Source organism: Schistocerca cancellata, unplaced genomic scaffold, assembly GCF_023864275.1.
Source record: "Schistocerca cancellata isolate TAMUIC-IGC-003103 unplaced genomic scaffold, iqSchCanc2.1 HiC_scaffold_364, whole genome shotgun sequence".
NCBI lineage: Eukaryota > Metazoa > Arthropoda > Insecta > Orthoptera > Acrididae > Schistocerca > Schistocerca cancellata.
The window spans coordinates 1-27,606 of record NW_026046382.1 but is presented as its reverse complement, the minus strand read 5'-3'; the positions used below and the strand labels follow the sequence as shown (position 1 = coordinate 27,606).

Below are 27,606 nucleotides of genomic sequence, written 5' to 3'. Positions count from 1 at the left end.
GAGGCGCCGGGGCTTGAACCCGGGACCTTTCACATGCAAAGCGAACGCTCTACCAACTGAGCTACGCCCCCAAGCGCAACAAAGCTGCGCTGTTTTCCATCCTTTGCTACTCTGATGTGCGCGGACATGATGGTTGGTTGGTTTATAGGGGCGAAGGGACCAGTGTACAAAGGCGCGATCACGTTCATTATGCACAAGAGTTCCAAGTAGTTTCGATGCTCTGGTATTACGACTACAAATTCCGTCTGTATTTAAAGTCTTAAATTGAAAGGACAGTCACAAATTGCTCCGTTTTCACTCCTTGTCGACAATCACACAGCGCCTGAGGTAACAAGCACATCTGAAGCCCCATTGTGCACTCGACTGTTGATGCCAACTCACTGCCGCGCACTTTACTACTGTGTACCACTCTTGTCGTCCAACTGCAAAAGACTGGGCCACAACAAGCTTCCGCGTCTCCATTGCACTGCGCAAACTACGAAACGCTCCCCAAACATTGCACTCACCCATGCAGACGACTTTTCCGACTTAACACGACGCTCAACGCAACGCTCACGCTAGTGACAGCCTTATTTAGAGCTTGACGTCGCACCCAAGCGAGTGAGCACATTTCGCCTACGGCTTAGGCCGCCCAACTAGTGTGGCTGCTCGGTCTCTGCAGGCAGCAAGGGGCTGCAAACTTCCCGTGTTCGCGCCTATGTCACCTCCGCTTGCTTGTCAGAGACAGAGTGTCGCAAAACATACAACTCACTCCATGAATTGATTGCTACGGCATCTGTCATCAGCAGTCATAACTAGCAACACCAGTAGCAGCCGACTGCACGTAAAGAATGGGAATGTGCAGTGGGATTTTTGTGAACTCGGCGCAAGGCAGATCTTTCCGACATAGGTTTGAGAATCTTAAGGGAAGACTCGTACTGGTTCTAAATTAAGTATAGGGCTGGGAGGAGGGTGGTTCCTGCGCGTAACAGCACGCTTGCCAATTGTTGCTGCTAATCGTTCGCTCGTATCTGCCTAGACACATTTGCTGGCTGTGAATTATTTCACTTGCATGGCAGTGTGCGCATGTTGGTGTGTTAAAAATTCTGGAGACGCTGGGTATCGATCCCAGTACCTCTCGCATGCTAAGCGAGCGCTCTACCATCTGAGCTACGCCCCCTGATGACGGATAGTGCTACATACAACCATATCAATATCACAGACCCTTGCACTCCCATTATTCCGCAGACAAACACTACTCTCAATGTGTCCGTGAGGGTGTCTTTCAGGTTTCCTGCATTCTGTATCGAATCGTAGTTGGCCAAAATTAAAGTGGCACGCACAACGTCGAAAATAGCGTTCGGCCACCGCTCTGAGTAAGACGAAACGTGTTGTCCACACTCTAGACTTCATTGAGGTTAGGCCGTTATACCTAAGACAGATTTGCACTCGATGACACCTCGACAACAGCCGGTCCTCACATTCACGTCTTGCTCTCCTTACGTCAGTATACATCATATGAGTCTGTGACGCTGGCTTTGCAACATCTTGCGTGTCTTTAGGCTCGCCGCGACCAACACTTACCATGCACTGTCCACAAAACATGGAGGCGCCGGGGGCTTGAACCCGGGACCTTTCACATGCAAAAGCGAACGCTCTACCAACTGAGCTACGCCCCCAAGCGCAACAAGCTGCGCTGTTTTCCATCCTTTGCTACTCTGATGTGCGCGGACATGATGGTTGGTTGGTTTATAGGGGCGAAGGGACCAGTGTACAAAGGCGCGATCACGTTCATATGCACAAGAGTTCCAAGTAGTTTCGATGCTCTGGTATTACGACTACAAATTCCGTCTGTATTTAAAGTCTTAAATTGAAAGGGACAGTCACAAATTGCTCCGTTTTCACTCCTTGTCGACAATCACACAGCGCCTGAGGTAACAAGCACATCTGAAGCCCCATTGTGCACTCGACTGTTGATGCCAACTCACTGCCGCGCACTTTACTACTGTGTACCACTCTTGTCGTCCAACTGCAAAAGACTGGGCCACAACAAGCTTCCGCGTCTCCATTGCACTGCGCAAACTACGAAACGCTCCCCAAACATTGCACTCACCCATGCAGACGACTTTTCCGACTTAACACGACGCTCACGCAACGCTCACGCTAGTGACAGCCTTATTTAGAGCTTGACGTCGCACCCAAGCGAGTGAGCACATTTCGCCTACGGCTTAGGCCGCCCAACTAGTGTGGCTGCTCGGTCTCTGCAGGCAGCAAGGGGCTGCAAACTTCCCGTGTTCGCGCCTATGTCACCTCCGCTTGCTTGTCAGAGACAGAGTGTCGCAAAACATACAACTCACTCCATGAATTGATTGCTACGGCATCTGTCATCAGCAGTCATAACTAGCAACACCAGTAGCAGCCGACTGCACGTAAAGAATGGGAATGTGCAGTGGGATTTTTGTGAACTCGGCGCAAGGCAGATCTTTCCGACATAGGTTTGAGAATCTTAAGGGAAGACTCGTACTGGTTCTAAATTAAGTATAGGGCTGGGAGGAGGGTGGTTCCTGCGCGTAACAGCACGCTTGCCAATTGTTGCTGCTAATCGTTCGCTCGTATCTGCCTAGACACATTTGCTGGCTGTGAATTATTTCACTTGCATGGCAGTGTGCGCATGTTGGTGTGTTAAAAATTCTGGAGACGCTGGGTATCGATCCCAGTACCTCTCGCATGCTAAGCGAGCCGCTCTACCATCTGAGCTACGCCCCCTGATGACGGATAGTGCTACATACAACCATATCAATATCACAGACCCTTGCACTCCCATTATTCCGCAGACAAACACTACTCTCAATGTGTCCGTGAGGGTGTCTTCAGGTTTCCTGCATTCTGTATCGAATCGTAGTTGGCCAAAATTAAAGTGGCACGCACAACGTCGAAAATAGCGTTCGGCCACCGCTCTGAGTAAGACGAACGTGTTGTCCACACTCTAGACTTCATTGAGGTTAGGCCGTTATACCTAAGACAGATTTGCACTCGATGACAACCTCGACAACAGCCGGTCCTCACATTCACGTCTTGCTCTCCTTACGTCAGTATACATCATATGAGTCTGTGACGCTGGCCTTTGCAACATCTTGCGTGTCTTTAGGCTCGCCGCGACCAACACTTACCATGCACTGTCCACAAAACATGGAGGCGCCGGGGCTTGAACCCGGACCTTTCACATGCAAAGCGAACGCTCTACCAACTGAGCTACGCCCCCAAGCGCAACAAAGCTGCGCTGTTTTCCATCCTTTGCTACTCTGATGTGCGCGGACATGATGGTTGGTTGGTTTATAGGGGCGAAGGGACCAGTGTACAAAGGCGCGATCACGTTCATATGCACAAGAGTTCCAAGTAGTTTCGATGCTCTGGTATTACGACTACAAATTCCGTCTGTATTTAAAGTCTTAAATTGAAAGGACAGTCACAAATTGCTCCGTTTTCACTCCTTGTCGACAATCACACAGCGCCTGAGGTAACAAGCACATCTGAAGCCCCATTGTGCACTCGACTGTTGATGCCAACTCACTGCCGCGCACTTTACTACTGTGTACCACTCTTGTCGTCCAACTGCAAAAGACTGGGCCACAACAAGCTTCCGCGTCTCCATTGCACTGCGCAAACTACGAAACGCTCCCCAAACATTGCACTCACCCATGCAGACGACTTTTCCGACTTTACACGACGCTCACGCAACGCTCACGCTAGTGACAGCCTTATTTAGAGCTTGACGTCGCACCCAAGCGAGTGAGCACATTTCGCCTACGGCTTAGGCCGCCCAACTAGTGTGGCTGCTCGGTCTCTGCAGGCAGCAAGGGGCTGCAAACTTCCCGTGTTCGCGCCTATGTCACCTCCGCTTGCTTGTCAGAGACAGAGTGTCGCAAAACATACAACTCACTCCATGAATTGATTGCTACGGCATCTGTCATCAGCAGTCATAACTAGCAACACCAGTAGCAGCCGACTGCACGTAAAGAATGGGAATGTGCAGTGGGATTTTTGTGAACTCGGCGCAAGGCAGATCTTTCCGACATAGGTTTGAGAATCTTAAGGGAAGACTCGTACTGGTTCTAAATTAAGTATAGGGCTGGGAGGAGGGTGGTTCCTGCGCGTAACAGCACGCTTGCCAATTGTTGCTGCTAATCGTTCGCTCGTATCTGCCTAGACACATTTGCTGGCTGTGAATTATTTCACTTGCATGGCAGTGTGCGCATGTTGGTGTGTTAAAAATTCTGGAGACGCTGGGTATCGATCCCAGTACCTCTCGCATGCTAAGCGAGCGCTCTACCATCTGAGCTACGCCCCCTGATGACGGATAGTGCTACATACAACCATATCAATATCACAGACCCTTGCACTCCCATTATTCCGCAGACAAACACTACTCTCAATGTGTCCGTGAGGGTGTCTTTCAGGTTTCCTGCATTCTGTATCGAATCGTAGTTGGCCAAAATTAAAGTGGCACGCACAACGTCGAAAATAGCGTTCGGCCACCGCTCTGAGTAAGACGAACGTGTTGTCCACACTCTAGACTTCATTGAGGTTAGGCCGTTATACCTAAGACAGATTTGCACTCGATGACACCTCGACAACAGCCGGTCCTCACATTCACGTCTTGCTCTCCTTACGTCAGTATACATCATATGAGTCTGTGACGCTGGCTTTGCAACATCTTGCGTGTCTTTAGGCTCGCCGCGACCAACACTTACCATGCACTGTCCACAAAACATGGAGGCGCCGGGGCTTGAACCCGGGACCTTTCACATGCAAAGCGAACGCTCTACCAACTGAGCTACGCCCCCAAGCGCAACAAAGCTGCGCTGTTTTCCATCCTTTGCTACTCTGATGTGCGCGGACATGATGGTTGGTTGGTTTATAGGGGCGAAGGGACCAGTGTACAAAGGCGCGATCACGTTCATATGCACAAGAGTTCCAAGTAGTTTCGATGCTCTGGTATTACGACTACAAATTCCGTCTGTATTTAAAGTCTTAAATTGAAAGGACAGTCACAAATTGCTCCGTTTTCACTCCTTGTCGACAATCACACAGCGCCTGAGGTAACAAGCACATCTGAAGCCCCATTGTGCACTCGACTGTTGATGCCAACTCACTGCCGCGCACTTTACTACTGTGTACCACTCTTGTCGTCCAACTGCAAAAGACTGGGCCACAACAAGCTTCCGCGTCTCCATTGCACTGCGCAAACTACGAAACGCTCCCCAAACATTGCACTCACCCATGCAGACGACTTTTCCGACTTTACACGACGCTCACGCAACGCTCACGCTAGTGACAGCCTTATTTAGAGCTTGACGTCGCACCCAAGCGAGTGAGCACATTTCGCCTACGGCTTAGGCCGCCCAACTAGTGTGGCTGCTCGGTCTCTGCAGGCAGCAAGGGGCTGCAAACTTCCCGTGTTCGCGCCTATGTCACCTCCGCTTGCTTGTCAGAGACAGAGTGTCGCAAAACATACAACTCACTCCATGAATTGATTGCTACGGCATCTGTCATCAGCAGTCATAACTAGCAACACCAGTAGCAGCCGACTGCACGTAAAGAATGGGAATGTGCAGTGGGATTTTTGTGAACTCGGCGCAAGGCAGATCTTTCCGACATAGGTTTGAGAATCTTAAGGGAAGACTCGTACTGGTTCTAAATTAAGTATAGGGCTGGGAGGAGGGTGGTTCCTGCGCGTAACAGCACGCTTGCCAATTGTTGCTGCTAATCGTTCGCTCGTATCTGCCTAGACACATTTGCTGGCTGTGAATTATTTCACTTGCATGGCAGTGTGCGCATGTTGGTGTGTTAAAAATTCTGGAGACGCTGGGTATCGATCCCAGTACCTCTCGCATGCTAAGCGAGCGCTCTACCATCTGAGCTACGCCCCCTGATGACGGATAGTGCTACATACAACCATATCAATATCACAGACCCTTGCACTCCCATTATTCCGCAGACAAACACTACTCTCAATGTGTCCGTGAGGGTGTCTTTCAGGTTTCCTGCATTCTGTATCGAATCGTAGTTGGCCAAAATTAAAGTGGCACGCACAACGTCGAAAATAGCGTTCGGCCACCGCTCTGAGTAAGACGAACGTGTTGTCCACACTCTAGACTTCATTGAGGTTAGGCCGTTATACCTAAGACAGATTTGCACTCGATGACACCTCGACAACAGCCGGTCCTCACATTCACGTCTTGCTCTCCTTACGTCAGTATACATCATATGAGTCTGTGACGCTGGCTTTGCAACATCTTGCGTGTCTTTAGGCTCGCCGCGACCAACACTTACCATGCACTGTCCACAAAACATGGAGGCGCCGGGGCTTGAACCCGGGACCTTTCACATGCAAAGCGAACGCTCTACCAACTGAGCTACGCCCCCAAGCGCAACAAAGCTGCGCTGTTTTCCATCCTTTGCTACTCTGATGTGCGCGGACATGATGGTTGGTTGGTTTATAGGGGCGAAGGGACCAGTGTACAAAGGCGCGATCACGTTCATATGCACAAGAGTTCCAAGTAGTTTCGATGCTCTGGTATTACGACTACAAATTCCGTCTGTATTTAAAGTCTTAAATTGAAAGGACAGTCACAAATTGCTCCGTTTTCACTCCTTGTCGACAATCACACAGCGCCTGAGGTAACAAGCACATCTGAAGCCCCATTGTGCACTCGACTGTTGATGCCAACTCACTGCCGCGCACTTTACTACTGTGTACCACTCTTGTCGTCCAACTGCAAAAGACTGGGCCACAACAAGCTTCCGCGTCTCCATTGCACTGCGCAAACTACGAAACGCTCCCCAAACATTGCACTCACCCATGCAGACGACTTTTCCGACTTTACACGACGCTCACGCAACGCTCACGCTAGTGACAGCCTTATTTAGAGCTTGACGTCGCACCCAAGCGAGTGAGCACATTTCGCCTACGGCTTAGGCCGCCCAACTAGTGTGGCTGCTCGGTCTCTGCAGGCAGCAAGGGGCTGCAAACTTCCCGTGTTCGCGCCTATGTCACCTCCGCTTGCTTGTCAGAGACAGAGTGTCGCAAAACATACAACTCACTCCATGAATTGATTGCTACGGCATCTGTCATCAGCAGTCATAACTAGCAACACCAGTAGCAGCCGACTGCACGTAAAGAATGGGAATGTGCAGTGGGATTTTTGTGAACTCGGCGCAAGGCAGATCTTTCCGACATAGGTTTGAGAATCTTAAGGGAAGACTCGTACTGGTTCTAAATTAAGTATAGGGCTGGGAGGAGGGTGGTTCCTGCGCGTAACAGCACGCTTGCCAATTGTTGCTGCTAATCGTTCGCTCGTATCTGCCTAGACACATTTGCTGGCTGTGAATTATTTCACTTGCATGGCAGTGTGCGCATGTTGGTGTGTTAAAAATTCTGGAGACGCTGGGTATCGATCCCAGTACCTCTCGCATGCTAAGCGAGCGCTCTACCATCTGAGCTACGCCCCCTGATGACGGATAGTGCTACATACAACCATATCAATATCACAGACCCTTGCACTCCCATTATTCCGCAGACAAACACTACTCTCAATGTGTCCGTGAGGGTGTCTTTCAGGTTTCCTGCATTCTGTATCGAATCGTAGTTGGCCAAAATTAAAGTGGCACGCACAACGTCGAAAATAGCGTTCGGCCACCGCTCTGAGTAAGACGAACGTGTTGTCCACACTCTAGACTTCATTGAGGTTAGGCCGTTATACCTAAGACAGATTTGCACTCGATGACACCTCGACAACAGCCGGTCCTCACATTCACGTCTTGCTCTCCTTACGTCAGTATACATCATATGAGTCTGTGACGCTGGCTTTGCAACATCTTGCGTGTCTTTAGGCTCGCCGCGACCAACACTTACCATGCACTGTCCACAAAACATGGAGGCGCCGGGGCTTGAACCCGGGACCTTTCACATGCAAAGCGAACGCTCTACCAACTGAGCTACGCCCCCAAGCGCAACAAAGCTGCGCTGTTTTCCATCCTTTGCTACTCTGATGTGCGCGGACATGATGGTTGGTTGGTTTATAGGGGCGAAGGGACCAGTGTACAAAGGCGCGATCACGTTCATATGCACAAGAGTTCCAAGTAGTTTCGATGCTCTGGTATTACGACTACAAATTCCGTCTGTATTTAAAGTCTTAAATTGAAAGGACAGTCACAAATTGCTCCGTTTTCACTCCTTGTCGACAATCACACAGCGCCTGAGGTAACAAGCACATCTGAAGCCCCATTGTGCACTCGACTGTTGATGCCAACTCACTGCCGCGCACTTTACTACTGTGTACCACTCTTGTCGTCCAACTGCAAAAGACTGGGCCACAACAAGCTTCCGCGTCTCCATTGCACTGCGCAAACTACGAAACGCTCCCCAAACATTGCACTCACCCATGCAGACGACTTTTCCGACTTTACACGACGCTCACGCAACGCTCACGCTAGTGACAGCCTTATTTAGAGCTTGACGTCGCACCCAAGCGAGTGAGCACATTTCGCCTACGGCTTAGGCCGCCCAACTAGTGTGGCTGCTCGGTCTCTGCAGGCAGCAAGGGGCTGCAAACTTCCCGTGTTCGCGCCTATGTCACCTCCGCTTGCTTGTCAGAGACAGAGTGTCGCAAAACATACAACTCACTCCATGAATTGATTGCTACGGCATCTGTCATCAGCAGTCATAACTAGCAACACCAGTAGCAGCCGACTGCACGTAAAGAATGGGAATGTGCAGTGGGATTTTTGTGAACTCGGCGCAAGGCAGATCTTTCCGACATAGGTTTGAGAATCTTAAGGGAAGACTCGTACTGGTTCTAAATTAAGTATAGGGCTGGGAGGAGGGTGGTTCCTGCGCGTAACAGCACGCTTGCCAATTGTTGCTGCTAATCGTTCGCTCGTATCTGCCTAGACACATTTGCTGGCTGTGAATTATTTCACTTGCATGGCAGTGTGCGCATGTTGGTGTGTTAAAAATTCTGGAGACGCTGGGTATCGATCCCAGTACCTCTCGCATGCTAAGCGAGCGCTCTACCATCTGAGCTACGCCCCCTGATGACGGATAGTGCTACATACAACCATATCAATATCACAGACCCTTGCACTCCCATTATTCCGCAGACAAACACTACTCTCAATGTGTCCGTGAGGGTGTCTTTCAGGTTTCCTGCATTCTGTATCGAATCGTAGTTGGCCAAAATTAAAGTGGCACGCACAACGTCGAAAATAGCGTTCGGCCACCGCTCTGAGTAAGACGAACGTGTTGTCCACACTCTAGACTTCATTGAGGTTAGGCCGTTATACCTAAGACAGATTTGCACTCGATGACACCTCGACAACAGCCGGTCCTCACATTCACGTCTTGCTCTCCTTACGTCAGTATACATCATATGAGTCTGTGACGCTGGCTTTGCAACATCTTGCGTGTCTTTAGGCTCGCCGCGACCAACACTTACCATGCACTGTCCACAAAACATGGAGGCGCCGGGGCTTGAACCCGGGACCTTTCACATGCAAAGCGAACGCTCTACCAACTGAGCTACGCCCCCAAGCGCAACAAAGCTGCGCTGTTTTCCATCCTTTGCTACTCTGATGTGCGCGGACATGATGGTTGGTTGGTTTATAGGGGCGAAGGGACCAGTGTACAAAGGCGCGATCACGTTCATATGCACAAGAGTTCCAAGTAGTTTCGATGCTCTGGTATTACGACTACAAATTCCGTCTGTATTTAAAGTCTTAAATTGAAAGGACAGTCACAAATTGCTCCGTTTTCACTCCTTGTCGACAATCACACAGCGCCTGAGGTAACAAGCACATCTGAAGCCCCATTGTGCACTCGACTGTTGATGCCAACTCACTGCCGCGCACTTTACTACTGTGTACCACTCTTGTCGTCCAACTGCAAAAGACTGGGCCACAACAAGCTTCCGCGTCTCCATTGCACTGCGCAAACTACGAAACGCTCCCCAAACATTGCACTCACCCATGCAGACGACTTTTCCGACTTTACACGACGCTCACGCAACGCTCACGCTAGTGACAGCCTTATTTAGAGCTTGACGTCGCACCCAAGCGAGTGAGCACATTTCGCCTACGGCTTAGGCCGCCCAACTAGTGTGGCTGCTCGGTCTCTGCAGGCAGCAAGGGGCTGCAAACTTCCCGTGTTCGCGCCTATGTCACCTCCGCTTGCTTGTCAGAGACAGAGTGTCGCAAAACATACAACTCACTCCATGAATTGATTGCTACGGCATCTGTCATCAGCAGTCATAACTAGCAACACCAGTAGCAGCCGACTGCACGTAAAGAATGGGAATGTGCAGTGGGATTTTTGTGAACTCGGCGCAAGGCAGATCTTTCCGACATAGGTTTGAGAATCTTAAGGGAAGACTCGTACTGGTTCTAAATTAAGTATAGGGCTGGGAGGAGGGTGGTTCCTGCGCGTAACAGCACGCTTGCCAATTGTTGCTGCTAATCGTTCGCTCGTATCTGCCTAGACACATTTGCTGGCTGTGAATTATTTCACTTGCATGGCAGTGTGCGCATGTTGGTGTGTTAAAAATTCTGGAGACGCTGGGTATCGATCCCAGTACCTCTCGCATGCTAAGCGAGCGCTCTACCATCTGAGCTACGCCCCCTGATGACGGATAGTGCTACATACAACCATATCAATATCACAGACCCTTGCACTCCCATTATTCCGCAGACAAACACTACTCTCAATGTGTCCGTGAGGGTGTCTTTCAGGTTTCCTGCATTCTGTATCGAATCGTAGTTGGCCAAAATTAAAGTGGCACGCACAACGTCGAAAATAGCGTTCGGCCACCGCTCTGAGTAAGACGAACGTGTTGTCCACACTCTAGACTTCATTGAGGTTAGGCCGTTATACCTAAGACAGATTTGCACTCGATGACACCTCGACAACAGCCGGTCCTCACATTCACGTCTTGCTCTCCTTACGTCAGTATACATCATATGAGTCTGTGACGCTGGCTTTGCAACATCTTGCGTGTCTTTAGGCTCGCCGCGACCAACACTTACCATGCACTGTCCACAAAACATGGAGGCGCCGGGGCTTGAACCCGGGACCTTTCACATGCAAAGCGAACGCTCTACCAACTGAGCTACGCCCCCAAGCGCAACAAAGCTGCGCTGTTTTCCATCCTTTGCTACTCTGATGTGCGCGGACATGATGGTTGGTTGGTTTATAGGGGCGAAGGGACCAGTGTACAAAGGCGCGATCACGTTCATATGCACAAGAGTTCCAAGTAGTTTCGATGCTCTGGTATTACGACTACAAATTCCGTCTGTATTTAAAGTCTTAAATTGAAAGGACAGTCACAAATTGCTCCGTTTTCACTCCTTGTCGACAATCACACAGCGCCTGAGGTAACAAGCACATCTGAAGCCCCATTGTGCACTCGACTGTTGATGCCAACTCACTGCCGCGCACTTTACTACTGTGTACCACTCTTGTCGTCCAACTGCAAAAGACTGGGCCACAACAAGCTTCCGCGTCTCCATTGCACTGCGCAAACTACGAAACGCTCCCCAAACATTGCACTCACCCATGCAGACGACTTTTCCGACTTTACACGACGCTCACGCAACGCTCACGCTAGTGACAGCCTTATTTAGAGCTTGACGTCGCACCCAAGCGAGTGAGCACATTTCGCCTACGGCTTAGGCCGCCCAACTAGTGTGGCTGCTCGGTCTCTGCAGGCAGCAAGGGGCTGCAAACTTCCCGTGTTCGCGCCTATGTCACCTCCGCTTGCTTGTCAGAGACAGAGTGTCGCAAAACATACAACTCACTCCATGAATTGATTGCTACGGCATCTGTCATCAGCAGTCATAACTAGCAACACCAGTAGCAGCCGACTGCACGTAAAGAATGGGAATGTGCAGTGGGATTTTTGTGAACTCGGCGCAAGGCAGATCTTTCCGACATAGGTTTGAGAATCTTAAGGGAAGACTCGTACTGGTTCTAAATTAAGTATAGGGCTGGGAGGAGGGTGGTTCCTGCGCGTAACAGCACGCTTGCCAATTGTTGCTGCTAATCGTTCGCTCGTATCTGCCTAGACACATTTGCTGGCTGTGAATTATTTCACTTGCATGGCAGTGTGCGCATGTTGGTGTGTTAAAAATTCTGGAGACGCTGGGTATCGATCCCAGTACCTCTCGCATGCTAAGCGAGCGCTCTACCATCTGAGCTACGCCCCCTGATGACGGATAGTGCTACATACAACCATATCAATATCACAGACCCTTGCACTCCCATTATTCCGCAGACAAACACTACTCTCAATGTGTCCGTGAGGGTGTCTTTCAGGTTTCCTGCATTCTGTATCGAATCGTAGTTGGCCAAAATTAAAGTGGCACGCACAACGTCGAAAATAGCGTTCGGCCACCGCTCTGAGTAAGACGAACGTGTTGTCCACACTCTAGACTTCATTGAGGTTAGGCCGTTATACCTAAGACAGATTTGCACTCGATGACACCTCGACAACAGCCGGTCCTCACATTCACGTCTTGCTCTCCTTACGTCAGTATACATCATATGAGTCTGTGACGCTGGCTTTGCAACATCTTGCGTGTCTTTAGGCTCGCCGCGACCAACACTTACCATGCACTGTCCACAAAACATGGAGGCGCCGGGGCTTGAACCCGGGACCTTTCACATGCAAAGCGAACGCTCTACCAACTGAGCTACGCCCCCAAGCGCAACAAAGCTGCGCTGTTTTCCATCCTTTGCTACTCTGATGTGCGCGGACATGATGGTTGGTTGGTTTATAGGGGCGAAGGGACCAGTGTACAAAGGCGCGATCACGTTCATATGCACAAGAGTTCCAAGTAGTTTCGATGCTCTGGTATTACGACTACAAATTCCGTCTGTATTAAAAGTCTTAAATTGAAAGGACAGTCACAAATTGCTCCGTTTTCACTCCTTGTCGACAATCACACAGCGCCTGAGGTAACAAGCACATCTGAAGCCCCATTGTGCACTCGACTGTTGATGCCAACTCACTGCCGCGCACTTTACTACTGTGTACCACTCTTGTCGTCCAACTGCAAAAGACTGGGCCACAACAAGCTTCCGCGTCTCCATTGCACTGCGCAAACTACGAAACGCTCCCCAAACATTGCACTCACCCATGCAGACGACTTTTCCGACTTTACACGACGCTCACGCAACGCTCACGCTAGTGACAGCCTTATTTAGAGCTTGACGTCGCACCCAAGCGAGTGAGCACATTTCGCCTACGGCTTAGGCCGCCCAACTAGTGTGGCTGCTCGGTCTCTGCAGGCAGCAAGGGGCTGCAAACTTCCCGTGTTCGCGCCTATGTCACCTCCGCTTGCTTGTCAGAGACAGAGTGTCGCAAAACATACAACTCACTCCATGAATTGATTGCTACGGCATCTGTCATCAGCAGTCATAACTAGCAACACCAGTAGCAGCCGACTGCACGTAAAGAATGGGAATGTGCAGTGGGATTTTTGTGAACTCGGCGCAAGGCAGATCTTTCCGACATAGGTTTGAGAATCTTAAGGGAAGACTCGTACTGGTTCTAAATTAAGTATAGGGCTGGGAGGAGGGTGGTTCCTGCGCGTAACAGCACGCTTGCCAATTGTTGCTGCTAATCGTTCGCTCGTATCTGCCTAGACACATTTGCTGGCTGTGAATTATTTCACTTGCATGGCAGTGTGCGCATGTTGGTGTGTTAAAAATTCTGGAGACGCTGGGTATCGATCCCAGTACCTCTCGCATGCTAAGCGAGCGCTCTACCATCTGAGCTACGCCCCCTGATGACGGATAGTGCTACATACAACCATATCAATATCACAGACCCTTGCACTCCCATTATTCCGCAGACAAACACTACTCTCAATGTGTCCGTGAGGGTGTCTTTCAGGTTTCCTGCATTCTGTATCGAATCGTAGTTGGCCAAAATTAAAGTGGCACGCACAACGTCGAAAATAGCGTTCGGCCACCGCTCTGAGTAAGACGAACGTGTTGTCCACACTCTAGACTTCATTGAGGTTAGGCCGTTATACCTAAGACAGATTTGCACTCGATGACACCTCGACAACAGCCGGTCCTCACATTCACGTCTTGCTCTCCTTACGTCAGTATACATCATATGAGTCTGTGACGCTGGCTTTGCAACATCTTGCGTGTCTTTAGGCTCGCCGCGACCAACACTTACCATGCACTGTCCACAAAACATGGAGGCGCCGGGGCTTGAACCCGGGACCTTTCACATGCAAAGCGAACGCTCTACCAACTGAGCTACGCCCCCAAGCGCAACAAAGCTGCGCTGTTTTCCATGCTTTGCTACTCTGATGTGCGCGGACATGATGGTTGGTTGGTTTATAGGGGCGAAGGGACCAGTGTACAAAGGCGCGATCACGTTCATATGCACAAGAGTTCCAAGTAGTTTCGATGCTCTGGTATTACGACTACAAATTCCGTCTGTATTAAAAGTCTTAAATTGAAAGGACAGTCACAAATTGCTCCGTTTTCACTCCTTGTCGACAATCACACAGCGCCTGAGGTAACAAGCACATCTGAAGCCCCATTGTGCACTCGACTGTTGATGCCAACTCACTGCCGCGCACTTTACTACTGTGTACCACTCTTGTCGTCCAACTGCAAAAGACTGGGCCACAACAAGCTTCCGCGTCTCCATTGCACTGCGCAAACTACGAAACGCTCCCCAAACATTGCACTCACCCATGCAGACGACTTTTCCGACTTTACACGACGCTCACGCAACGCTCACGCTAGTGACAGCCTTATTTAGAGCTTGACGTCGCACCCAAGCGAGTGAGCACATTTCGCCTACGGCTTAGGCCGCCCAACTAGTGTGGCTGCTCGGTCTCTGCAGGCAGCAAGGGGCTGCAAACTTCCCGTGTTCGCGCCTATGTCACCTCCGCTTGCTTGTCAGAGACAGAGTGTCGCAAAACATACAACTCACTCCATGAATTGATTGCTACGGCATCTGTCATCAGCAGTCATAACTAGCAACACCAGTAGCAGCCGACTGCACGTAAAGAATGGGAATGTGCAGTGGGATTTTTGTGAACTCGGCGCAAGGCAGATCTTTCCGACATAGGTTTGAGAATCTTAAGGGAAGACTCGTACTGGTTCTAAATTAAGTATAGGGCTGGGAGGAGGGTGGTTCCTGCGCGTAACAGCACGCTTGCCAATTGTTGCTGCTAATCGTTCGCTCGTATCTGCCTAGACACATTTGCTGGCTGTGAATTATTTCACTTGCATGGCAGTGTGCGCATGTTGGTGTGTTAAAAATTCTGGAGACGCTGGGTATCGATCCCAGTACCTCTCGCATGCTAAGCGAGCGCTCTACCATCTGAGCTACGCCCCCTGATGACGGATAGTGCTACATACAACCATATCAATATCACAGACCCTTGCACTCCCATTATTCCGCAGACAAACACTACTCTCAATGTGTCCGTGAGGGTGTCTTTCAGGTTTCCTGCATTCTGTATCGAATCGTAGTTGGCCAAAATTAAAGTGGCACGCACAACGTCGAAAATAGCGTTCGGCCACCGCTCTGAGTAAGACGAACGTGTTGTCCACACTCTAGACTTCATTGAGGTTAGGCCGTTATACCTAAGACAGATTTGCACTCGATGACACCTCGACAACAGCCGGTCCTCACATTCACGTCTTGCTCTCCTTACGTCAGTATACATCATATGAGTCTGTGACGCTGGCTTTGCAACATCTTGCGTGTCTTTAGGCTCGCCGCGACCAACACTTACCATGCACTGTCCACAAAACATGGAGGCGCCGGGGCTTGAACCCGGGACCTTTCACATGCAAAGCGAACGCTCTACCAACTGAGCTACGCCCCCAAGCGCAACAAAGCTGCGCTGTTTTCCATCCTTTGCTACTCTGATGTGCGCGGACATGATGGTTGGTTGGTTTATAGGGGCGAAGGGACCAGTGTACAAAGGCGCGATCACGTTCATATGCACAAGAGTTCCAAGTAGTTTCGATGCTCTGGTATTACGACTACAAATTCCGTCTGTATTAAAAGTCTTAAATTGAAAGGACAGTCACAAATTGCTCCGTTTTCACTCCTTGTCGACAATCACACAGCGCCTGAGGTAACAAGCACATCTGAAGCCCCATTGTGCACTCGACTGTTGATGCCAACTCACTGCCGCGCACTTTACTACTGTGTACCACTCTTGTCGTCCAACTGCAAAAGACTGGGCCACAACAAGCTTCCGCGTCTCCATTGCACTGCGCAAACTACGAAACGCTCCCCAAACATTGCACTCACCCATGCAGACGACTTTTCCGACTTTACACGACGCTCACGCAACGCTCACGCTAGTGACAGCCTTATTTAGAGCTTGACGTCGCACCCAAGCGAGTGAGCACATTTCGCCTACGGCTTAGGCCGCCCAACTAGTGTGGCTGCTCGGTCTCTGCAGGCAGCAAGGGGCTGCAAACTTCCCGTGTTCGCGCCTATGTCACCTCCGCTTGCTTGTCAGAGACAGAGTGTCGCAAAACATACAACTCACTCCATGAATTGATTGCTACGGCATCTGTCATCAGCAGTCATAACTAGCAACACCAGTAGCAGCCGACTGCACGTAAAGAATGGGAATGTGCAGTGGGATTTTTGTGAACTCGGCGCAAGGCAGATCTTTCCGACATAGGTTTGAGAATCTTAAGGGAAGACTCGTACTGGTTCTAAATTAAGTATAGGGCTGGGAGGAGGGTGGTTCCTGCGCGTAACAGCACGCTTGCCAATTGTTGCTGCTAATCGTTCGCTCGTATCTGCCTAGACACATTTGCTGGCTGTGAATTATTTCACTTGCATGGCAGTGTGCGCATGTTGGTGTGTTAAAAATTCTGGAGACGCTGGGTATCGATCCCAGTACCTCTCGCATGCTAAGCGAGCGCTCTACCATCTGAGCTACGCCCCCTGATGACGGATAGTGCTACATACAACCATATCAATATCACAGACCCTTGCACTCCCATTATTCCGCAGACAAACACTACTCTCAATGTGTCCGTGAGGGTGTCTTTCAGGTTTCCTGCATTCTGTATCGAATCGTAGTTGGCCAAAATTAAAGTGGCACGCACAACGTCGAAAATAGCGTTCGGCCACCGCTCTGAGTAAGACGAACGTGTTGTCCACACTCTAGACTTCATTGAGGTTAGGCCGTTATACCTAAGACAGATTTGCACTCGATGACACCTCGACAACAGCCGGTCCTCACATTCACGTCTTGCTCTCCTTACGTCAGTATACATCATATGAGTCTGTGACGCTGGCTTTGCAACATCTTGCGTGTCTTTAGGCTCGCCGCGACCAACACTTACCATGCACTGTCCACAAAACATGGAGGCGCCGGGGCTTGAACCCGGGACCTTTCACATGCAAAGCGAACGCTCTACCAACTGAGCTACGCCCCCAAGCGCAACAAAGCTGCGCTGTTTTCCATCCTTTGCTACTCTGATGTGCGCGGACATGATGGTTGGTTGGTTTATAGGGGCGAAGGGACCAGTGTACAAAGGCGCGATCACGTTCATATGCACAAGAGTTCCAAGTAGTTTCGATGCTCTGGTATTACGACTACAAATTCCGTCTGTATTAAAAGTCTTAAATTGAAAGGACAGTCACAAATTGCTCCGTTTTCACTCCTTGTCGACAATCACACAGCGCCTGAGGTAACAAGCACATCTGAAGCCCCATTGTGCACTCGACTGTTGATGCCAACTCACTGCCGCGCACTTTACTACTGTGTACCACTCTTGTCGTCCAACTGCAAAAGACTGGGCCACAACAAGCTTCCGCGTCTCCATTGCACTGCGCAAACTACGAAACGCTCCCCAAACATTGCACTCACCCATGCAGACGACTTTTCCGACTTTACACGACGCTCACGCAACGCTCACGCTAGTGACAGCCTTATTTAGAGCTTGACGTCGCACCCAAGCGAGTGAGCACATTTCGCCTACGGCTTAGGCCGCCCAACTAGTGTGGCTGCTCGGTCTCTGCAGGCAGCAAGGGGCTGCAAACTTCCCGTGTTCGCGCCTATGTCACCTCCGCTTGCTTGTCAGAGACAGAGTGTCGCAAAACATACAACTCACTCCATGAATTGATTGCTACGGCATCTGTCATCAGCAGTCATAACTAGCAACACCAGTAGCAGCCGACTGCACGTAAAGAATGGGAATGTGCAGTGGGATTTTTGTGAACTCGGCGCAAGGCAGATCTTTCCGACATAGGTTTGAGAATCTTAAGGGAAGACTCGTACTGGTTCTAAATTAAGTATAGGGCTGGGAGGAGGGTGGTTCCTGCGCGTAACAGCACGCTTGCCAATTGTTGCTGCTAATCGTTCGCTCGTATCTGCCTAGACACATTTGCTGGCTGTGAATTATTTCACTTGCATGGCAGTGTGCGCATGTTGGTGTGTTAAAAATTCTGGAGACGCTGGGTATTGATCCCAGTACCTCTCACATGCTAAGCGAGCGCTCTACCATCTGAGCTACGCCCCCTGATGACGGATAGTGCTACATACAACCATATCAATATCACAGACCCTTGCACTCCCATTATTCCGCAGACAAACACTACTCTCAATGTGTCCGTGAGGGTGTCTTTCAGGTTTCCTGCATTCTGTATCGAATCGTAGTTGGCCAAAATTAAAGTGGCACGCACAACGTCGAAAATAGCGTTCGGCCACCGCTCTGAGTAAGACGAACGTGTTGTCCACACTCTAGACTTCATTGAGGTTAGGCCGTTATACCTAAGACAGATTTGCACTCGATGACACCTCGACAACAGCCGGTCCTCACATTCACTTCTTGCTCTCCTTACGTCAGTATACATCATATGAGTCTGTGACGCTGGCTTTGCAACATCTTGCGTGTCTTTAGGCTCGCCGCGACCAACACTTACCATGCACTGTCCACAAAACATGGAGGCGCCGGGGCTTGAACCCGGGACCTTTCACATGCAAAGCGAACGCTCTACCAACTGAGCTACGCCCCCAAGCGCAACAAAGCTGCGCTGTTTTCCATCCTTTGCTACTCTGATGTGCGCGGACATGATGGTTGGTTGGTTTATAGGGGCGAAGGGACCAGTGTACAAAGGCGCGATCACGTTCATATGCACAAGAGTTCCAAGTAGTTTCGATGCTCTGGTATTACGACTACAAATTCCGTCTGTATTTAAAGTCTTAAATTGAAAGGACAGTCACAAATTGCTCCGTTTTCACTCCTTGTCGACAATCACACAGCGCCTGAGGTAACAAGCACATCTGAAGCCCCATTGTGCACTCGACTGTTGATGCCAACTCACTGCCGCGCACTTTACTACTGTGTACCACTCTTGTCGTCCAACTGCAAAAGACTGGGCCACAACAAGCTTCCGCGTCTCCATTGCACTGCGCAAACTACGAAACGCTCCCCAAACATTGCACTCACCCATGCAGACGACTTTTCCGACTTTACACGACGCTCACGCTAGTGACAGCCTTATTTAGAGCTTGACGTCGCACCCAAGCGAGTGAGCACATTTCGCCTACGGCTTAGGCCGCCCAACTAGTGTGGCTGCTCGGTCTCTGCAGGCAGCAAGGGGCTGCAAACTTCCCGTGTTCGCGCCTATGTCACCTCCGCTTGCTTGTCAGAGACAGAGTGTCGCAAAACATACAACTCACTCCATGAATTGATTGCTACGGCATCTGTCATCAGCAGTCATAACTAGCAACACCAGTAGCAGCCGACTGCACGTAAAGAATGGGAATGTGCAGTGGGATTTTTGTGAACTCGGCGCAAGGCAGATCTTTCCGACATAGGTTTGAGAATCTTAAGGGAAGACTCGTACTGGTTCTAAATTAAGTATAGGGCTGGGAGGAGGGTGGTTCCTGCGCGTAACAGCACGCTTGCCAATTGTTGCTGCTAATCGTTCGCTCGTATCTGCCTAGACACATTTGCTGGCTGTGAATTATTTCACTTGCATGGCAGTGTGCGCATGTTGGTGTGTTAAAAATTCTGGAGACGCTGGGTATCGATCCCAGTACCTCTCGCATGCTAAGCGAGCGCTCTACCATCTGAGCTACGCCCCCTGATGACGGATAGTGCTACATACAACCATATCAATATCACAGACCCTTGCACTCCCATTATTCCGCAGACAAACACTACTCTCAATGTGTCCGTGAGGGTGTCTTTCAGGTTTCCTGCATTCTGTATCGAATCGTAGTTGGCCAAAATTAAAGTGGCACGCACAACGTCGAAAATAGCGTTCGGCCACCGCTCTGAGTAAGACGAACGTGTTGTCCACACTCTAGACTTCATTGAGGTTAGGCCGTTATACCTAAGACAGATTTGCACTCGATGACACCTCGACAACAGCCGGTCCTCACATTCACGTCTTGCTCTCCTTACGTCAGTATACATCATATGAGTCTGTGACGCTGGCTTTGCAACATCTTGCGTGTCTTTAGGCTCGCCGCGACCAACACTTACCATGCACTGTCCACAAAACATGGAGGCGCCGGGGCTTGAACCCGGGACCTTTCACATGCAAAGCGAACGCTCTACCAACTGAGCTACGCCCCCAAGCGCAACAAAGCTGCGCTGTTTTCCATCCTTTGCTACTCTGATGTGCGCGGACATGATGGTTGGTTGGTTTATAGGGGCGAAGGGACCAGTGTACAAAGGCGCGATCACGTTCATATGCACAAGAGTTCCAAGTAGTTTCGATGCTCTGGTATTACGACTACAAATTCCGTCTGTATTTAAAGTCTTAAATTGAAAGGACAGTCACAAATTGCTCCGTTTTCACTCCTTGTCGACAATCACACAGCGCCTGAGGTAACAAGCACATCTGAAGCCCCATTGTGCACTCGACTGTTGATGCCAACTCACTGCCGCGCACTTTACTACTGTGTACCACTCTTGTCGTCCAACTGCAAAAGACTGGGCCACAACAAGCTTCCGCGTCTCCATTGCACTGCGCAAACTACGAAACGCTCCCCAAACATTGCACTCACCCATGCAGACGACTTTTCCGACTTTACACGACGCTCACGCAACGCTCACGCTAGTGACAGCCTTATTTAGAGCTTGACGTCGCACCCAAGCGAGTGAGCACATTTCGCCTACGGCTTAGGCCGCCCAACTAGTGTGGCTGCTCGGTCTCTGCAGGCAGCAAGGGGCTGCAAACTTCCCGTGTTCGCGCCTATGTCACCTCCGCTTGCTTGTCAGAGACAGAGTGTCGCAAAACATACAACTCACTCCATGAATTGATTGCTACGGCATCTGTCATCAGCAGTCATAACTAGCAACACCAGTAGCAGCCGACTGCACGTAAAGAATGGGAATGTGCAGTGGGATTTTTGTGAACTCGGCGCAAGGCAGATCTTTCCGACATAGGTTTGAGAATCTTAAGGGAAGACTCGTACTGGTTCTAAATTAAGTATAGGGCTGGGAGGAGGGTGGTTCCTGCGCGTAACAGCACGCTTGCCAATTGTTGCTGCTAATCGTTCGCTCGTATCTGCCTAGACACATTTGCTGGCTGTGAATTATTTCACTTGCATGGCAGTGTGCGCATGTTGGTGTGTTAAAAATTCTGGAGACGCTGGGTATCGATCCCAGTACCTCTCGCATGCTAAGCGAGCGCTCTACCATCTGAGCTACGCCCCCTGATGACGGATAGTGCTACATACAACCATATCAATATCACAGACCCTTGCACTCCCATTATTCCGCAGACAAACACTACTCTCAATGTGTCCGTGAGGGTGTCTTTCAGGTTTCCTGCATTCTGTATCGAATCGTAGTTGGCCAAAATTAAAGTGGCACGCACAACGTCGAAAATAGCGTTCGGCCACCGCTCTGAGTAAGACGAACGTGTTGTCCACACTCTAGACTTCATTGAGGTTAGGCCGTTATACCTAAGACAGATTTGCACTCGATGACACCTCGACAACAGCCGGTCCTCACATTCACGTCTTGCTCTCCTTACGTCAGTATACATCATATGAGTCTGTGACGCTGGCTTTGCAACATCTTGCGTGTCTTTAGGCTCGCCGCGACCAACACTTACCATGCACTGTCCACAAAACATGGAGGCGCCGGGGCTTGAACCCGGGACCTTTCACATGCAAAGCGAACGCTCTACCAACTGAGCTACGCCCCCAAGCGCAACAAAGCTGCGCTGTTTTCCATCCTTTGCTACTCTGATGTGCGCGGACATGATGGTTGGTTGGTTTATAGGGGCGAAGGGACCAGTGTACAAAGGCGCGATCACGTTCATATGCACAAGAGTTCCAAGTAGTTTCGATGCTCTGGTATTACGACTACAAATTCCGTCTGTATTTAAAGTCTTAAATTGAAAGGACAGTCACAAATTGCTCCGTTTTCACTCCTTGACGACAATCACACAGCGCCTGAGGTAACAAGCACATCTGAAGCCCCATTGTGCACTCGACTGTTGATGCCAACTCACTGCCGCGCACTTTACTACTGTGTACCACTCTTGTCGTCCAACTGCAAAAGACTGGGCCACAACAAGCTTCCGCGTCTCCATTGCACTGCGCAAACTACGAAACGCTCCCCAAACATTGCACTCACCCATGCAGACGACTTTTCCGACTTTACACGACGCTCACGCTAGTGACAGCCTTATTTAGAGCTTGACGTCGCACCCAAGCGAGTGAGCACATTTCGCCTACGGCTTAGGCCGCCCAACTAGTGTGGCTGCTCGGTCTCTGCAGGCAGCAAGGGGCTGCAAACTTCCCGTGTTCGCGCCTATGTCACCTCCGCTTGCTTGTCAGAGACAGAGTGTCGCAAAACATACAACTCACTCCATGAATTGATTGCTACGGCATCTGTCATCAGCAGTCATAACTAGCAACACCAGTAGCAGCCGACTGCACGTAAAGAATGGGAATGTGCAGTGGGATTTTTGTGAACTCGGCGCAAGGCAGATCTTTCCGACATAGGTTTGAGAATCTTAAGGGAAGACTCGTACTGGTTCTAAATTAAGTATAGGGCTGGGAGGAGGGTGGTTCCTGCGCGTAACAGCACGCTTGCCAATTGTTGCTGCTAATCGTTCGCTCGTATCTGCCTAGACACATTTGCTGGCTGTGAATTATTTCACTTGCATGGCAGTGTGCGCATGTTGGTGTGTTAAAAATTCTGGAGACGCTGGGTATCGATCCCAGTACCTCTCGCATGCTAAGCGAGCGCTCTACCATCTGAGCTACGCCCCCTGATGACGGATAGTGCTACATACAACCATATCAATATCACAGACCCTTGCACTCCCATTATTCCGCAGACAAACACTACTCTCAATGTGTCCGTGAGGGTGTCTTTCAGGTTTCCTGCATTCTGTATCGAATCGTAGTTGGCCAAAATTAAAGTGGCACGCACAACGTCGAAAATAGCGTTCGGCCACCGCTCTGAGTAAGACGAACGTGTTGTCCACACTCTAGACTTCATTGAGGTTAGGCCGTTATACCTAAGACAGATTTGCACTCGATGACACCTCGACAACAGCCGGTCCTCACATTCACGTCTTGCTCTCCTTACGTCAGTATACATCATATGAGTCTGTGACGCTGGCTTTGCAACATCTTGCGTGTCTTTAGGCTCGCCGCGACCAACACTTACCATGCACTGTCCACAAAACATGGAGGCGCCGGGGCTTGAACCCGGGACCTTTCACATGCAAAGCGAACGCTCTACCAACTGAGCTACGCCCCCAAGCGCAACAAAGCTGCGCTGTTTTCCATCCTTTGCTACTCTGATGTGCGCGGACATGATGGTTGGTTGGTTTATAGGGGCGAAGGGACCAGTGTACAAAGGCGCGATCACGTTCATATGCACAAGAGTTCCAAGTAGTTTCGATGCTCTGGTATTACGACTACAAATTCCGTGTGTATTTAAAGTCTTAAATTGAAAGGACAGTCACAAATTGCTCCGTTTTCACTCCTTGTCGACAATCACACAGCGCCTGAGGTAACAAGCACATCTGAAGCCCCATTGTGCACTCGACTGTTGATGCCAACTCACTGCCGCGCACTTTACTACTGTGTACCACTCTTGTCGTCCAACTGCAAAAGACTGGGCCACAACAAGCTTCCGCGTCTCCATTGCACTGCGCAAACTACGAAACGCTCCCCAAACATTGCACTCACCCATGCAGACGACTTTTCCGACTTTACACGACGCTCACGCAACGCTCACGCTAGTGACAGCCTTATTTAGAGCTTGACGTCGCACCCAAGCGAGTGAGCACATTTCGCCTACGGCTTAGGCCGCCCAACTAGTGTGGCTGCTCGGTCTCTGCAGGCAGCAAGGGGCTGCAAACTTCCCGTGTTCGCGCCTATGTCACCTCGGCTTGCTTGTCAGAGACAGAGTGTCGCAAAACATACAACTCACTCCATGAATTGATTGCTACGGCATCTGTCATCAGCAGTCATAACTAGCAACACCAGTAGCAGCCGACTGCACGTAAAGAATGGGAATGTGCAGTGGGATTTTTGTGAACTCGGCGCAAGGCAGATCTTTCCGACATAGGTTTGAGAATCTTAAGGGAAGACTCGTACTGGTTCTAAATTAAGTATAGGGCTGGGAGGAGGGTGGTTCCTGCGCGTAACAGCACGCTTGCCAATTGTTGCTGCTAATCGTTCGCTCGTATCTGCCTAGACACATTTGCTGGCTGTGAATTATTTCACTTGCATGGCAGTGTGCGCATGTTGGTGTGTTAAAAATTCTGGAGACGCTGGGTATCGATCCCAGTACCTCTCGCATGCTAAGCGAGCGCTCTACCATCTGAGCTACGCCCCCTGATGACGGATAGTGCTACATACAACCATATCAATATCACAGACCCTTGCACTCCCATTATTCCGCAGACAAACACTACTCTCAATGTGTCCGTGAGGGTGTCTTTCAGGTTTCCTGCATTCTGTATCGAATCGTAGTTGGCCAAAATTAAAGTGGCACGCACAACGTCGAAAATAGCGTTCGGCCACCGCTCTGAGTAAGACGAACGTGTTGTCCACACTCTAGACTTCATTGAGGTTAGGCCGTTATACCTAAGACAGATTTGCACTCGATGACACCTCGACAACAGCCGGTCCTCACATTCACGTCTTGCTCTCCTTACGTCAGTATACATCATATGAGTCTGTGACGCTGGCTTTGCAACATCTTGCGTGTCTTTAGGCTCGCCGCGACCAACACTTACCATGCACTGTCCACAAAACATGGAGGCGCCGGGGCTTGAACCCGGGACCTTTCACATGCAAAGCGAACGCTCTACCAACTGAGCTACGCCCCCAAGCGCAACAAAGCTGCGCTGTTTTCCATCCTTTGCTACTCTGATGTGCGCGGACATGATGGTTGGTTGGTTTATAGGGGCGAAGGGACCAGTGTACAAAGGCGCGATCACGTTCATATGCACAAGAGTTCCAAGTAGTTTCGATGCTCTGGTATTACGACTACAAATTCCGTCTGTATTTAAAGTCTTAAATTGAAAGGACAGTCACAAATTGCTCCGTTTTCACTCCTTGACGACAATCACACAGCGCCTGAGGTAACAAGCACATCTGAAGCCCCATTGTGCACTCGACTGTTGATGCCAACTCACTGCCGCGCACTTTACTACTGTGTACCACTCTTGTCGTCCAACTGCAAAAGACTGGGCCACAACAAGCTTCCGCGTCTCCATTGCACTGCGCAAACTACGAAACGCTCCCCAAACATTGCACTCACCCATGCAGACGACTTTTCCGACTTTACACGACGCTCACGCTAGTGACAGCCTTATTTAGAGCTTGACGTCGCACCCAAGCGAGTGAGCACATTTCGCCTACGGCTTAGGCCGCCCAACTAGTGTGGCTGCTCGGTCTCTGCAGGCAGCAAGGGGCTGCAAACTTCCCGTGTTCGCGCCTATGTCACCTCCGCTTGCTTGTCAGAGACAGAGTGTCGCAAAACATACAACTCACTCCATGAATTGATTGCTACGGCATCTGTCATCAGCAGTCATAACTAGCAACACCAGTAGCAGCCGACTGCACGTAAAGAATGGGAATGTGCAGTGGGATTTTTGTGAACTCGGCGCAAGGCAGATCTTTCCGACATAGGTTTGAGAATCTTAAGGGAAGACTCGTACTGGTTCTAAATTAAGTATAGGGCTGGGAGGAGGGTGGTTCCTGCGCGTAACAGCACGCTTGCCAATTGTTGCTGCTAATCGTTCGCTCGTATCTGCCTAGACACATTTGCTGGCTGTGAATTATTTCACTTGCATGGCAGTGTGCGCATGTTGGTGTGTTAAAAATTCTGGAGACGCTGGGTATCGATCCCAGTACCTCTCGCATGCTAAGCGAGCGCTCTACCATCTGAGCTACGCCCCCTGATGACGGATAGTGCTACATACAACCATATCAATATCACAGACCCTTGCACTCCCATTATTCCGCAGACAAACACTACTCTCAATGTGTCCGTGAGGGTGTCTTTCAGGTTTCCTGCATTCTGTATCGAATCGTAGTTGGCCAAAATTAAAGTGGCACGCACAACGTCGAAAATAGCGTTCGGCCACCGCTCTGAGTAAGACGAACGTGTTGTCCACACTCTAGACTTCATTGAGGTTAGGCCGTTATACCTAAGACAGATTTGCACTCGATGACACCTCGACAACAGCCGGTCCTCACATTCACGTCTTGCTCTCCTTACGTCAGTATACATCATATGAGTCTGTGACGCTGGCTTTGCAACATCTTGCGTGTCTTTAGGCTCGCCGCGACCAACACTTACCATGCACTGTCCACAAAACATGGAGGCGCCGGGGCTTGAACCCGGGACCTTTCACATGCAAAGCGAACGCTCTACCAACTGAGCTACGCCCCCAAGCGCAACAAAGCTGCGCTGTTTTCCATCCTTTGCTACTCTGATGTGCGCGGACATGATGGTTGGTTGGTTTATAGGGGCGAAGGGACCAGTGTACAAAGGCGCGATCACGTTCATATGCACAAGAGTTCCAAGTAGTTTCGATGCTCTGGTATTACGACTACAAATTCCGTCTGTATTTAAAGTCTTAAATTGAAAGGACAGTCACAAATTGCTCCGTTTTCACTCCTTGACGACAATCACACAGCGCCTGAGGTAACAAGCACATCTGAAGCCCCATTGTGCACTCGACTGTTGATGCCAACTCACTGCCGCGCACTTTACTACTGTGTACCACTCTTGTCGTCCAACTGCAAAAGACTGGGCCACAACAAGCTTCCGCGTCTCCATTGCACTGCGCAAACTACGAAACGCTCCCCAAACATTGCACTCACCCATGCAGACGACTTTTCCGACTTTACACGACGCTCACGCTAGTGACAGCCTTATTTAGAGCTTGACGTCGCACCCAAGCGAGTGAGCACATTTCGCCTACGGCTTAGGCCGCCCAACTAGTGTGGCTGCTCGGTCTCTGCAGGCAGCAAGGGGCTGCAAACTTCCCGTGTTCGCGCCTATGTCACCTCCGCTTGCTTGTCAGAGACAGAGTGTCGCAAAACATACAACTCACT

The 27,606-nt window shown here is 50.2% G+C and overlaps 33 non-coding genes across 33 annotated transcripts; all 33 read right to left on the bottom strand.

Annotated features, from left to right (window-relative positions):
- Positions 1–1,086: 1,086 nt before the first annotated feature.
- On the bottom strand, positions 1,087–1,159 carry Trnaa-agc (transfer RNA alanine (anticodon AGC)). Its single transcript has one exon. It is a non-coding gene; the product is annotated as a tRNA-Ala (tRNA).
- A 1,512-nt stretch (positions 1,160–2,671) lies between these two features.
- Positions 2,672–2,745, bottom strand: Trnaa-agc (transfer RNA alanine (anticodon AGC)). The gene has a single exon. It is a non-coding gene; the product is annotated as a tRNA-Ala (tRNA).
- A 424-nt stretch (positions 2,746–3,169) lies between these two features.
- Positions 3,170–3,241, bottom strand: Trnaa-ugc (transfer RNA alanine (anticodon UGC)). The gene has a single exon. It is a non-coding gene; the product is annotated as a tRNA-Ala (tRNA).
- A 1,013-nt stretch (positions 3,242–4,254) lies between these two features.
- Trnaa-agc (transfer RNA alanine (anticodon AGC)) lies at positions 4,255–4,327 on the bottom strand. The gene has a single exon. It is a non-coding gene; the product is annotated as a tRNA-Ala (tRNA).
- Positions 4,328–4,750: 423 nt separating this feature from the next.
- On the bottom strand, positions 4,751–4,823 carry Trnaa-ugc (transfer RNA alanine (anticodon UGC)). The gene has a single exon. It is a non-coding gene; the product is annotated as a tRNA-Ala (tRNA).
- Positions 4,824–5,836: 1,013 nt separating this feature from the next.
- Positions 5,837–5,909, bottom strand: Trnaa-agc (transfer RNA alanine (anticodon AGC)). Its single transcript has one exon. It is a non-coding gene; the product is annotated as a tRNA-Ala (tRNA).
- A 423-nt stretch (positions 5,910–6,332) lies between these two features.
- On the bottom strand, positions 6,333–6,405 carry Trnaa-ugc (transfer RNA alanine (anticodon UGC)). Its single transcript has one exon. It is a non-coding gene; the product is annotated as a tRNA-Ala (tRNA).
- Positions 6,406–7,418: 1,013 nt separating this feature from the next.
- Trnaa-agc (transfer RNA alanine (anticodon AGC)) lies at positions 7,419–7,491 on the bottom strand. The gene has a single exon. It is a non-coding gene; the product is annotated as a tRNA-Ala (tRNA).
- A 423-nt stretch (positions 7,492–7,914) lies between these two features.
- Trnaa-ugc (transfer RNA alanine (anticodon UGC)) lies at positions 7,915–7,987 on the bottom strand. Its single transcript has one exon. It is a non-coding gene; the product is annotated as a tRNA-Ala (tRNA).
- A 1,013-nt stretch (positions 7,988–9,000) lies between these two features.
- Trnaa-agc (transfer RNA alanine (anticodon AGC)) lies at positions 9,001–9,073 on the bottom strand. Its single transcript has one exon. It is a non-coding gene; the product is annotated as a tRNA-Ala (tRNA).
- Positions 9,074–9,496: 423 nt separating this feature from the next.
- On the bottom strand, positions 9,497–9,569 carry Trnaa-ugc (transfer RNA alanine (anticodon UGC)). Its single transcript has one exon. It is a non-coding gene; the product is annotated as a tRNA-Ala (tRNA).
- A 1,013-nt stretch (positions 9,570–10,582) lies between these two features.
- On the bottom strand, positions 10,583–10,655 carry Trnaa-agc (transfer RNA alanine (anticodon AGC)). The gene has a single exon. It is a non-coding gene; the product is annotated as a tRNA-Ala (tRNA).
- Positions 10,656–11,078: 423 nt separating this feature from the next.
- Positions 11,079–11,151, bottom strand: Trnaa-ugc (transfer RNA alanine (anticodon UGC)). The gene has a single exon. It is a non-coding gene; the product is annotated as a tRNA-Ala (tRNA).
- Positions 11,152–12,164: 1,013 nt separating this feature from the next.
- On the bottom strand, positions 12,165–12,237 carry Trnaa-agc (transfer RNA alanine (anticodon AGC)). Its single transcript has one exon. It is a non-coding gene; the product is annotated as a tRNA-Ala (tRNA).
- A 423-nt stretch (positions 12,238–12,660) lies between these two features.
- Positions 12,661–12,733, bottom strand: Trnaa-ugc (transfer RNA alanine (anticodon UGC)). Its single transcript has one exon. It is a non-coding gene; the product is annotated as a tRNA-Ala (tRNA).
- Positions 12,734–13,746: 1,013 nt separating this feature from the next.
- On the bottom strand, positions 13,747–13,819 carry Trnaa-agc (transfer RNA alanine (anticodon AGC)). The gene has a single exon. It is a non-coding gene; the product is annotated as a tRNA-Ala (tRNA).
- A 423-nt stretch (positions 13,820–14,242) lies between these two features.
- Positions 14,243–14,315, bottom strand: Trnaa-ugc (transfer RNA alanine (anticodon UGC)). The gene has a single exon. It is a non-coding gene; the product is annotated as a tRNA-Ala (tRNA).
- Positions 14,316–15,328: 1,013 nt separating this feature from the next.
- Positions 15,329–15,401, bottom strand: Trnaa-agc (transfer RNA alanine (anticodon AGC)). Its single transcript has one exon. It is a non-coding gene; the product is annotated as a tRNA-Ala (tRNA).
- A 423-nt stretch (positions 15,402–15,824) lies between these two features.
- Trnaa-ugc (transfer RNA alanine (anticodon UGC)) lies at positions 15,825–15,897 on the bottom strand. The gene has a single exon. It is a non-coding gene; the product is annotated as a tRNA-Ala (tRNA).
- A 1,013-nt stretch (positions 15,898–16,910) lies between these two features.
- On the bottom strand, positions 16,911–16,983 carry Trnaa-agc (transfer RNA alanine (anticodon AGC)). Its single transcript has one exon. It is a non-coding gene; the product is annotated as a tRNA-Ala (tRNA).
- Positions 16,984–17,406: 423 nt separating this feature from the next.
- On the bottom strand, positions 17,407–17,479 carry Trnaa-ugc (transfer RNA alanine (anticodon UGC)). Its single transcript has one exon. It is a non-coding gene; the product is annotated as a tRNA-Ala (tRNA).
- Positions 17,480–18,492: 1,013 nt separating this feature from the next.
- Trnaa-agc (transfer RNA alanine (anticodon AGC)) lies at positions 18,493–18,565 on the bottom strand. Its single transcript has one exon. It is a non-coding gene; the product is annotated as a tRNA-Ala (tRNA).
- Positions 18,566–18,988: 423 nt separating this feature from the next.
- On the bottom strand, positions 18,989–19,061 carry Trnaa-ugc (transfer RNA alanine (anticodon UGC)). The gene has a single exon. It is a non-coding gene; the product is annotated as a tRNA-Ala (tRNA).
- Positions 19,062–20,063: 1,002 nt separating this feature from the next.
- Positions 20,064–20,136, bottom strand: Trnaa-agc (transfer RNA alanine (anticodon AGC)). Its single transcript has one exon. It is a non-coding gene; the product is annotated as a tRNA-Ala (tRNA).
- Positions 20,137–20,559: 423 nt separating this feature from the next.
- On the bottom strand, positions 20,560–20,632 carry Trnaa-ugc (transfer RNA alanine (anticodon UGC)). The gene has a single exon. It is a non-coding gene; the product is annotated as a tRNA-Ala (tRNA).
- A 1,013-nt stretch (positions 20,633–21,645) lies between these two features.
- Trnaa-agc (transfer RNA alanine (anticodon AGC)) lies at positions 21,646–21,718 on the bottom strand. Its single transcript has one exon. It is a non-coding gene; the product is annotated as a tRNA-Ala (tRNA).
- Positions 21,719–22,141: 423 nt separating this feature from the next.
- Trnaa-ugc (transfer RNA alanine (anticodon UGC)) lies at positions 22,142–22,214 on the bottom strand. Its single transcript has one exon. It is a non-coding gene; the product is annotated as a tRNA-Ala (tRNA).
- Positions 22,215–23,216: 1,002 nt separating this feature from the next.
- On the bottom strand, positions 23,217–23,289 carry Trnaa-agc (transfer RNA alanine (anticodon AGC)). The gene has a single exon. It is a non-coding gene; the product is annotated as a tRNA-Ala (tRNA).
- Positions 23,290–23,712: 423 nt separating this feature from the next.
- Trnaa-ugc (transfer RNA alanine (anticodon UGC)) lies at positions 23,713–23,785 on the bottom strand. The gene has a single exon. It is a non-coding gene; the product is annotated as a tRNA-Ala (tRNA).
- Positions 23,786–24,798: 1,013 nt separating this feature from the next.
- Positions 24,799–24,871, bottom strand: Trnaa-agc (transfer RNA alanine (anticodon AGC)). The gene has a single exon. It is a non-coding gene; the product is annotated as a tRNA-Ala (tRNA).
- A 423-nt stretch (positions 24,872–25,294) lies between these two features.
- Trnaa-ugc (transfer RNA alanine (anticodon UGC)) lies at positions 25,295–25,367 on the bottom strand. The gene has a single exon. It is a non-coding gene; the product is annotated as a tRNA-Ala (tRNA).
- A 1,002-nt stretch (positions 25,368–26,369) lies between these two features.
- Trnaa-agc (transfer RNA alanine (anticodon AGC)) lies at positions 26,370–26,442 on the bottom strand. Its single transcript has one exon. It is a non-coding gene; the product is annotated as a tRNA-Ala (tRNA).
- A 423-nt stretch (positions 26,443–26,865) lies between these two features.
- Trnaa-ugc (transfer RNA alanine (anticodon UGC)) lies at positions 26,866–26,938 on the bottom strand. The gene has a single exon. It is a non-coding gene; the product is annotated as a tRNA-Ala (tRNA).
- Between the last annotated feature and the right edge of the window lie 668 nt (positions 26,939–27,606).